Raw genomic sequence first — 8845 nt, 5'->3', positions numbered from 1 at the left:
AGAATGTCAGCATTCCCAGAGCTCTGGTGAGCAGGGGGTGCTGGTTACCTCTCACTAACTTAGCAATGCTTCAGAAATCCAAGGAGGAAGTCTCCTCAGGCCAATTCACAGATGCACATGGTGTATTTTGGCTTCACAACACCATAGCCTGTAGTTACAGAAGCCAGGATGAAAACTACAAATTCCCTCAGCATACAGTTGCTGGGAAGATGACCAGAATCACTGATAGGTCTCTCTAGAACCATGACTGTAGATAGACATGCCTTGCAGGGATAGAACATGGTTGTTTAGTTCCCCCAATTACTGTACAGGACACATAGAGAAGTCAGGAAGGAGCCAGTCCCTGTTCTAGTTCACTAACTGACAGTTCTTCACTGTCATAGAAAACTGCCTGCCAAAGGACACTGTCATTAGGATAAAACAGCAAACAACAGATTGGAAAAAGGTCTATACTAATCCTACACCTGATAGAGAGCTATAATCCAATAGATACAAAGAACTCAAGAAATTAAACTTCAGAGAGACAAAAAAACCCTATTAAAATTGGGTTTCAGAAATGGGCAAAGAATTCTCAACTGAGGAAAATCAAATATCTGAGAAGCATCTAAAGAAATGTTCATCCTACTTAGTCATCAAAAAAATGTAAATGAAAACAACCCTGAGATTTCACCCACACATGTAAGAATGGCTGAAATAAAAAACTCAGGAGACAGCAGTTTTTGATTAGGATGTCAAGAAGAGGAAAGCTTCTTCTTTGTTCATGGGGTTATACCCTGGTTCAATCACTCTGGAAATCAGTTTGGAAATTCCTCAGAAAATTGGAAATTTCATTACCTGAGGACCCAGATTTACCTAGCCTGGGCTTATACCCAAAAGATGCTCCAACATGCAATGAAGACACATGCTCAATATGTTCATAGTGTAGGACCCCCTTACAGGAGAACCCACTCGAATCACAAGATGGTACTCCGGCAAGAAACGCGAGAGACCAGCTCTTGACATAAAGCACACGAGGCAGTTTATTATCAGAGCTCTGGGACGGCTCATATCTCACACAGGAGACAGAGGAGTCGAGCCCAAGAGTCGATATTTAAGGCTTTTTATAGGGGAAGTCAAGGGGATTCAGCGTGGTTATAATTGATTGGTTGATTCATATATCAGCAAGGGAAATGGGTACAAGGTCTAACCACCAAGCAGTACATGCGGGCTGGAGTATTCACAATGTAGGAGAGTGTCTTATCTTTATTTGCAGAGCAGGGAGTTTGGTAACTATTAACTGTAGCGGAACAGGGAGTTGCTCGTCCGGATGGCCCATGACTCAGCAGAGATGGTGGCTGCTAGTTCCTGGAACAATTTCTTGACCTTGTTTTTAGGCTTGGCCTGCCATGTCTGAGGCGCCTTCGGTCCTGTCCCCTTATCTGCTGTTCTTTTGTTGTTTTTATGAAGTTTTTATTTTATCTCCTCCAATAGCATATTTATTAATGATTCCAGGAGTTTGAAGGAAACCTAATGGAATTCATCAGAGGAATAAATACAGAAAATGTGGTACATCTGCTCAATGTAGTACTATTCGGCTATCAGAAGCAATGATTTCATGAAATTCAGAGGTAACCCAATCACAGAAAAACATAAATGATATGAAATCACCGAAAGTGGATATTGGCACAAAAGATCAAGTTACCCAAGATGCAGACCACAGACAACTAACTGGAAGACTAAGAAGGACACCCAAGATGTGCAGGTTTTGCTCCTTTTTAAAAGGGGAAACAAAAATATCTATGAATTTAGAGTAGAAACTGAAGTAATCCCATTCAGAGCATTCCATATACATGGAAATTTATATATAAAAATATAAAAATCAAAACTAAATAAGATTAAGGAAGCTAAGAAATACATGCTACCAATATCAAGATACAGATACTTCCTGAGACACACAACTAGATCATGTCAAATACAAAAGTGACTGCTAGTGGCAAACCAGTGAACTGAAAATGGATCTCTTGTTGTTAGATTTTGAGAAAGGATTGCAAGATCTGAAGGGGCTTTCATCCCCATAAAAATAGCAATTGGAATGAACCAGAGCTTTCTGTTACTAAGTCAATATTCAAGGACTGTACATGGATAGACCTATGGCTCTAACTGCACATGTAGCAGAGGATGGCCTCGATGGGCACAAATGGAAGAAGTTCAGGGTCAAACCTAGGTTTGACTCCCAGTTCAAGGAAATATCAAGTTGCAGTAAGAGGGGTTATAGAAGAAGGCTTAAGGTACCAGTTAGGGCTCTTATGTAAAGAAATCTGGGAATGAAATAACATTTGAAATGTAAATATAGAAATATCCATTCATAAAAGAAATAAGATTTGCTTAAAAATGAAAAAAAAGGGGGATTGGGATTTAGCTCAGTGGTAGAGTGCTTCCCTAGGAAGCGCAAGGACCTGAGTTTGGTCCCCAGCTCTGAAAAAAAGAAACAAAAATAAATAAATAAATAAATAAATAAATAAATAAATAAATAACAAAAATGAAAGAAATTAAAAAATCAGCTAATCTCACCTGTTCTCTTGACTCAGAGATATAAAGGGTCACTGTCAGGGAAAGGTAGTCAGAGTAATACTAGTGAAAAGACTGTGATGATGAAGTCTCAACTTGGTAGCCCTTCTCTCTACCAGATATCAGTGTCAGACACAAACTGTACCATAGGAATCCAAAGCATGGAGTTTACTCGAGCTGAGGACACAATACTTGTCTTGCCCTTCTTCCTTAGGTCCTTTTTCTTCTGGGCAAGAAGAGTAAAATCCATGACCTCTCAGGAAAACTACTTTGCCCTTCCCAACACCAGGTTTTTGGAATAAATAAATTAATGATATAAAATCTCTGACTTCCAGGAACCTTAACAAGCATTGAAGTCCAGATGCTTCTGAGAGGCTCGCAGCTCCTGATTCCCGTATGTGGAAGGCTCAGATCAAGGCTATCTCTTCAGCGAACCCACTCAATTCCTATCCAGGACTCACTGACCTTTCTCATGGATGACATATTTCTTCCTTTTTTTATACCAAGACAGAAGGCCAGGTCCTTCTCCCCATCTGTGATGTCTTTATCCTCTTGTTATCACTCCCAAATGGCTGCTTACTCTGAATTAGAGTAAAGTTAGTAAACCCTAGAGGTAATGAAGGAATATCAAAGAGGTAGTTGCTGTCATGATAACACTTGTGACCTCACAGAAGCTAGGGCTCCCCAGGATACAATAGATTTTTCAGGGAGGACCTAATGATGATGTCACTGAGAATTGCCATGGCCTACCTGCTGTATTGCTTTCCTTACATTGACCAGATTCGAGGGTGCCCTTACAAGTGTGTCTCCTGTGACACAGTGGAAATCTTTATGTACTACATCTCTCTAAAGCTAGAAACTTCTCTTTGCTTCATTAGTGGTTACATGCTCTGATTGCAGAAAGTTAGTCAGGGGCTTGGCATGTGTATAAAAGATCTAGGAGTATGTAGTGGAGAAAATTCCTTTGGAGAATTATTCTATTCCCAGATCTAATCCTGTGACATACAGTTAAATGTGCTAGATTTTCTGTTTGCCAAAGGCCATTATATTCCAAACAGACCTTTAATTTGCCATGCCCAACCTCGACCAGAAAGGAAGACATGACCACAGGAGATCTTCTTGAAGCAGTTTTACTCAGGAACATTGATACAACCTTCTGACTCTCTTTCACTTCTGGCTCTCTCTCTCTCTTCTGGCTCTCTCTCTCTCTGGGGAATGCCCTGCACCATACTTAAATAGCTAGCAGTGGTCATATAGATAGGCTATCACAATGCGGAAGCTAGCGGGCCAGGCAGACATAGCCAAATAAGGACTTGTTTACTGCAAGGAGCACTCACGGTTGGGAGGGTGGAAGGCGGAAACCAGTGCCATCTTTGAGGCATGGCACGTCGCAGCTCTCTACATTAATTGAATCAATATTGAATTTCATTTTCTTATTTTACATTTCTTGATGGGGACTTTATATATATATATATATATATATATATATATATATATATATATATATATATATATATATATATATATATATATTCCTGAATGTGTACTTAAAAATTCGGATTTCCAAATCCATTTTTTGCAATGAGTGTGGCAACAAAGGGGGCCCAGCTATAGAGTGAATGTAACAGTAAGAATATTGTCTACCTACTTCAAATGATAAATAGACATCAGTAAAGCAAAGGACAACATGGACTACAGAATGCAGTTCTGTAGTCCTATTTGATATCAGTTCTCTAATAGTTACCTTCCTGTGTACCAAGAGCCAGACTTGAGAGTTTTGGATGTTTTACCATTATTCTTTCTTCAGGCAAAACATAAGATTCAGGAAGATGGGCAGGGAGAGGAATGTCTTGAGGACCAGTGAAACCTCAAATTCAATAGGTTCATAAGAACAGGAGGGAATTTATTTGGCATGGACTATGTCGATTCTACATTATTGACCTAGTTGCACAGAATCCATTTTAGAATTCCACCTAACCCATAGCTGTAGGACTGGAAAAAATCATCACATATCTCCTGACTCATGCAGCTTCACTACCACTTGGTCCCAACAATGTGTTATTGTTAGTGGATTTAGAGGTTCAGTGCCATTATATGATAGGACAAAGAATAGATTTTATGGAAACCTGGAGGACTAGGATTTGAAGAAATTTTAGAACAGTTCTTCCAACTGCTAATCTCTGCACATTAGAAGTAATGTGGGATATATTCTAAACATACTATTATATGAATGAATCCCTCCCTCAAGTAATGCAGCAGACTCAATCAAATAATAACAGTCTTTGGATACTTCCCTGGACTCTACTGGGAGTTTCCATAGTATTTTCTTTTTTTGTTTTTTTTTTATGACTTGTTCTTCGTTTCCACCTGCCCAGATATCTGAGTTATATATGCACCACAAAAATTGCACACTATTTATAAAACTTTGACTATTAATTAAGAGGTTTTGGCTATAAAAGCTGGGCTATTCCATGACAGCATTCCAAGTGAGAGGGAAAACTGGGTGAAAAGTTCGAAGCAGAGCTTTTTAGTTTCTCTTTCACCAGTTTCTGTCTGTTGGAAAAGCTTCTTCTCCCCAGAAAAGTTATCAATAAAAACAAGCACATACTTTATCCTATCCTAGCAGTGTATATGTCAGTAAAACCAGGTTCCCATAATTCATCATAGTGTTGGCCAGTCATATGGAATTCTTCTGTCAAATGAACTCTGTCTTTTATTTATGTAAGTATAAACCTGACATCTGGCTTAGACATTTCCTGCCATGCTGTCCAATGTAGGTGGGTATAACATACATTGTTGCTGGCAATTCATAGAGTTATGTGGACCCAAGTCAAGTAGCCTGGTAAAGCTGAGTTACCAGAAAACAGCATTTTTTTCTGAAAGAATGATCTTTCCTTCTGTTGTTCAGTATCAACCTGTGGCTTCAAGGTATCCATCTGATCCTTTTGCATACTCACATCATATTTACACTATGAAGTCTCAGGTAGCAGTGGGTTAGTTATGTCACCAGAAGATCAGTAGGATCACTGGACTTAGGGACACTTGTTGGGCATCTAGGTCAGTGATCTTGTTACCTTTATACTCAAGGTAGACATCTCTTTGATATCCATAGCAGTGATGCCTAGCAAATCATAGGGGAAACCAAATATCCTCTTGGAGAGCCAAGACTTTCTCTATCTTCTTAATGTTCTTTTGCTCAGCAACGAGGACAATTTTTGTCTCCGTATTGTAGCATAGACATGTGGAGTATCCAAAGCATAATGTCTGTCCATGTACAAGATGACAGGCTTCCCTTTTCCCCATTTGATCTCCTGTTTCAGACTGATGAATCATTTGTGTTCTCTGGTCCTATATTCTTGTGTCTACATCTTGTGTGAAAATAATTTCAATCACAGTAACTGTTGAAGCTCCTTGGTATCTCGATCCATGTTTAATTAAAATACTTACAACTGTGTTGACTACTGCATTAGTGTCTTTCATGGGATGGGGTTTGGCAGTATTCCATTAGGTCTGTTCACAAAAATCGGACCATTGTTGTTACCTCAGGACAGTCAGGGAGAGCATCTGAATGTCTACAGCACACAACATGGTAACAGCATTTATGTCATGTGAGTTTTTCCAACTACACTCCAAGATGGTCTAATAATAGTATCTGTTAGTGTACAAAAGGGACATATAGAAGCCAAGTTGTCAAGAATATACTTGAGAGGGAATAGACAGGCAAAGTTTAGAATAGAGGCAAAAGGAACACCCATTCAGAGCCCGCCCCACCTGTGGCCCATACTCATAAAGACACCAAACTAGATAAGATGAATGAAGCAGCAAAGAAGTGCTGGTCAACAGGTACCAGGTGTAGATCTCTCCTGAGAGATACAGCCAGAGTACAGAAAATACATAGGCGAATGCCAGCAGCAAACCACTGTCCTGAGAACAGGGCCCCTGTTGAAGGAATCAGAGATAGGACTGAAGGAGCTTAAAGGGGCTCAAGACCCCATATGAGCAACAATGCCAACCACCCAGAGCTTCCAGGGACTAAGCCACTACCCAAAGACTATACATGGACCGATCCTGGGCTTCAACCACATAGGTAGCAATGCATAGCCTAGTAAGAGCACCAGTGGAAGGGGAGGCCCTCGATCCTGCCAAGACTGAACCCCCAGTGAAGGTGATTGTTGGGGGGAGGACGGTAATGGCGTAGGATGTGGAGGGAAACACAAATATAGAAAAGGAGGGGGAAGGGTTAGGAGTATGTTAGCCAGGAAACCGGGAAGAGGAATAATAATCGATATGTAAATAAGAAATAATCAAGTTAATAAGGATGAAAAAAAAATCCGGTTGTGGTGTTCCTTGTAGAAAGGCTTCAACTCTCTTGGATGATAGGAGTATAAAATACTGACTCAGAATTAACTTCTCTGCTTCTTTCACAGAATAGGGGCAGCTAATTTAGCCTTTAGAAAAGTGATTCATCCTGAGGCTATAGGGTCCAGTTGTATGGACAGGTGCACTACAAGGTGTTTTCACAGCTGTAAAGTGTTTTTGTAAATCCCCCATGTAGTATCTTTTGATCTCTTTCATGAACAAACAGATAAAAAACATTCTGAGGAACCTTGAAATGTTGGGCTCTTACCAAAACAAACTATCAAATGTCAAACTCCATACCATTTGTATCCATGCTTATTCGTCCTAGTACCCTCATGTTTTATTGCGTATTGAGGCTTTGCTATTTCTCCAAAACCCTGGTATCCAGGCAGAACTATACTCACCCACACCAAGAATCTCTCAAACCAATCTCGTAACCTTTAGAGATGGGACCAGTGGGATAACAGCAACCATTCCCTGATACAGGTTTCTTTGGCCTCCCCCAGATTTTTCCCAAGATTGGTGTCCTCTTAATATAAACGGTGAATTTTCTAGCTCACCCTTGCTAGCTCAGTGAATAACTCTTAGACCAGTGCCTCAGTGTACCTTGTTCAATTATTTTGAGTTTCAGGAGAGAGGAGGACATTATCTATATCTTGTAAGAGTGTGTACCTGGGAAACTTCTGAGCCCAGCCACAGACACGACTGGAGAATTTTGAAATCCTTGGATGTATAGGGTTTAAATTATTTGCCCACTTTTATATCCCTCTGTAACTGTCATTCAAAATTGAATTTTATCTCCTCTGCCAAAGGGAACCTGATGAATAAATCTTTCAAGTACAAGCCAGTCTACATATTTTCCCTGGAGGATTCAGATTTCTGAGTGTATATGAGATAGGAAGTATAGGGTAAGTAGCCTCTACACTTCAATGCAGATCTCAGATCTTGGATGGTTTATATAATTAATGGTCCCAGTTTCTTCTCAGGTAATGACAACATCCTCCAGTGAGACTGGCAGGATATTGGGATGCCCACCTCTTTCAGCTGGGTATTATAGTCTGTAACTCTCCCTTTCCTTCCAGACTGCAGATTATTTAATCTGCATAAACACATATGAACGGGTCAGTTGAACAGTTATGGGATTTTGTTTCAGGACCTGGCCTGGGAGGATAGTTTCTGTCAATAAACCTAGGATTCTTCCTGCAAATCTGAAAGATAGTCCAACTATCTATTGTATTGGGAGCAGAATTTTCACAAAGGAGATATTCTTTTGGTAAACAGAAACAATGATTTCTTTGTTAGTGTCTGTAAGACAGTGTCTCATTCTTAGAAAAGATGATGGTTGCTTTCAATTTATGCAAGAGGTCTCATGCCAGAAGGGAACAGGAAGAAGTGGAGACAATCTGACATGATGAATAACAGGTGAGTTATTATCCCCTTGCCAATGTTAATGGAATGTTTGCTGGTTCACGGACATTAAGGGAGTTTTCCTTTTGTTACTTTGAATGTGATCTTCTGATCAGGTAATTGTCATAGTAGATTATTGAGGATTGAATATGTCAATGCAGTGACCAGTAAGAACTCAATTGTTTTTCCACAATTATAAGTTTTATCGTAGGCTCCTGGAGTATAGTAGCCTGGACCCCATTACTCTTCTAACTGTAGTACTCAATTTACCTTTTACTTCCAGTTACAGGACTTATTTTTTCAATGTATACTTTATTTGCAGGAGGCATGTTTGTCTTTCTCCAATGGTTGCTTGGTAGTCTCCTGGCCCTTTTCATGTTTTTTTTTCCACAAAACTTGTTTATCATTCAGTTTTACTGTTAGGATTGACACTAATGGTCTTGGTAAGTCTCTTGTCCTCCTGGCTCTCAATCAAGTCTCTATTTTCCCACTCATTTTAAGCTACGACTAACCACTGATTACCATCCATACC

The 8845-nt window shown here is 39.8% G+C and overlaps 1 long non-coding RNA gene across 1 annotated transcript; it reads right to left on the bottom strand.

Moving 5' to 3' along the window:
- Positions 1-997: 997 nt before the first annotated feature.
- LOC134484259 (uncharacterized) lies at positions 998-3192 on the bottom strand. Its single transcript, XR_010061677.1, has 2 exons — positions 3013-3192; positions 998-1506 (listed from the first exon to the last, which is right to left on the bottom strand). It is a non-coding gene; the product is annotated as an uncharacterized LOC134484259 (long non-coding RNA).
- Between the last annotated feature and the right edge of the window lie 5653 nt (positions 3193-8845).

This window comes from Rattus norvegicus, chromosome Y, assembly GCF_036323735.1.
Source record: "Rattus norvegicus strain BN/NHsdMcwi chromosome Y, GRCr8, whole genome shotgun sequence".
Classification (NCBI taxonomy): Eukaryota; Metazoa; Chordata; class Mammalia; order Rodentia; family Muridae; genus Rattus; species Rattus norvegicus.
The sequence above is the reverse complement of the archived record's forward strand: the minus strand, read 5'-3'. Positions and strand labels throughout refer to the sequence as shown.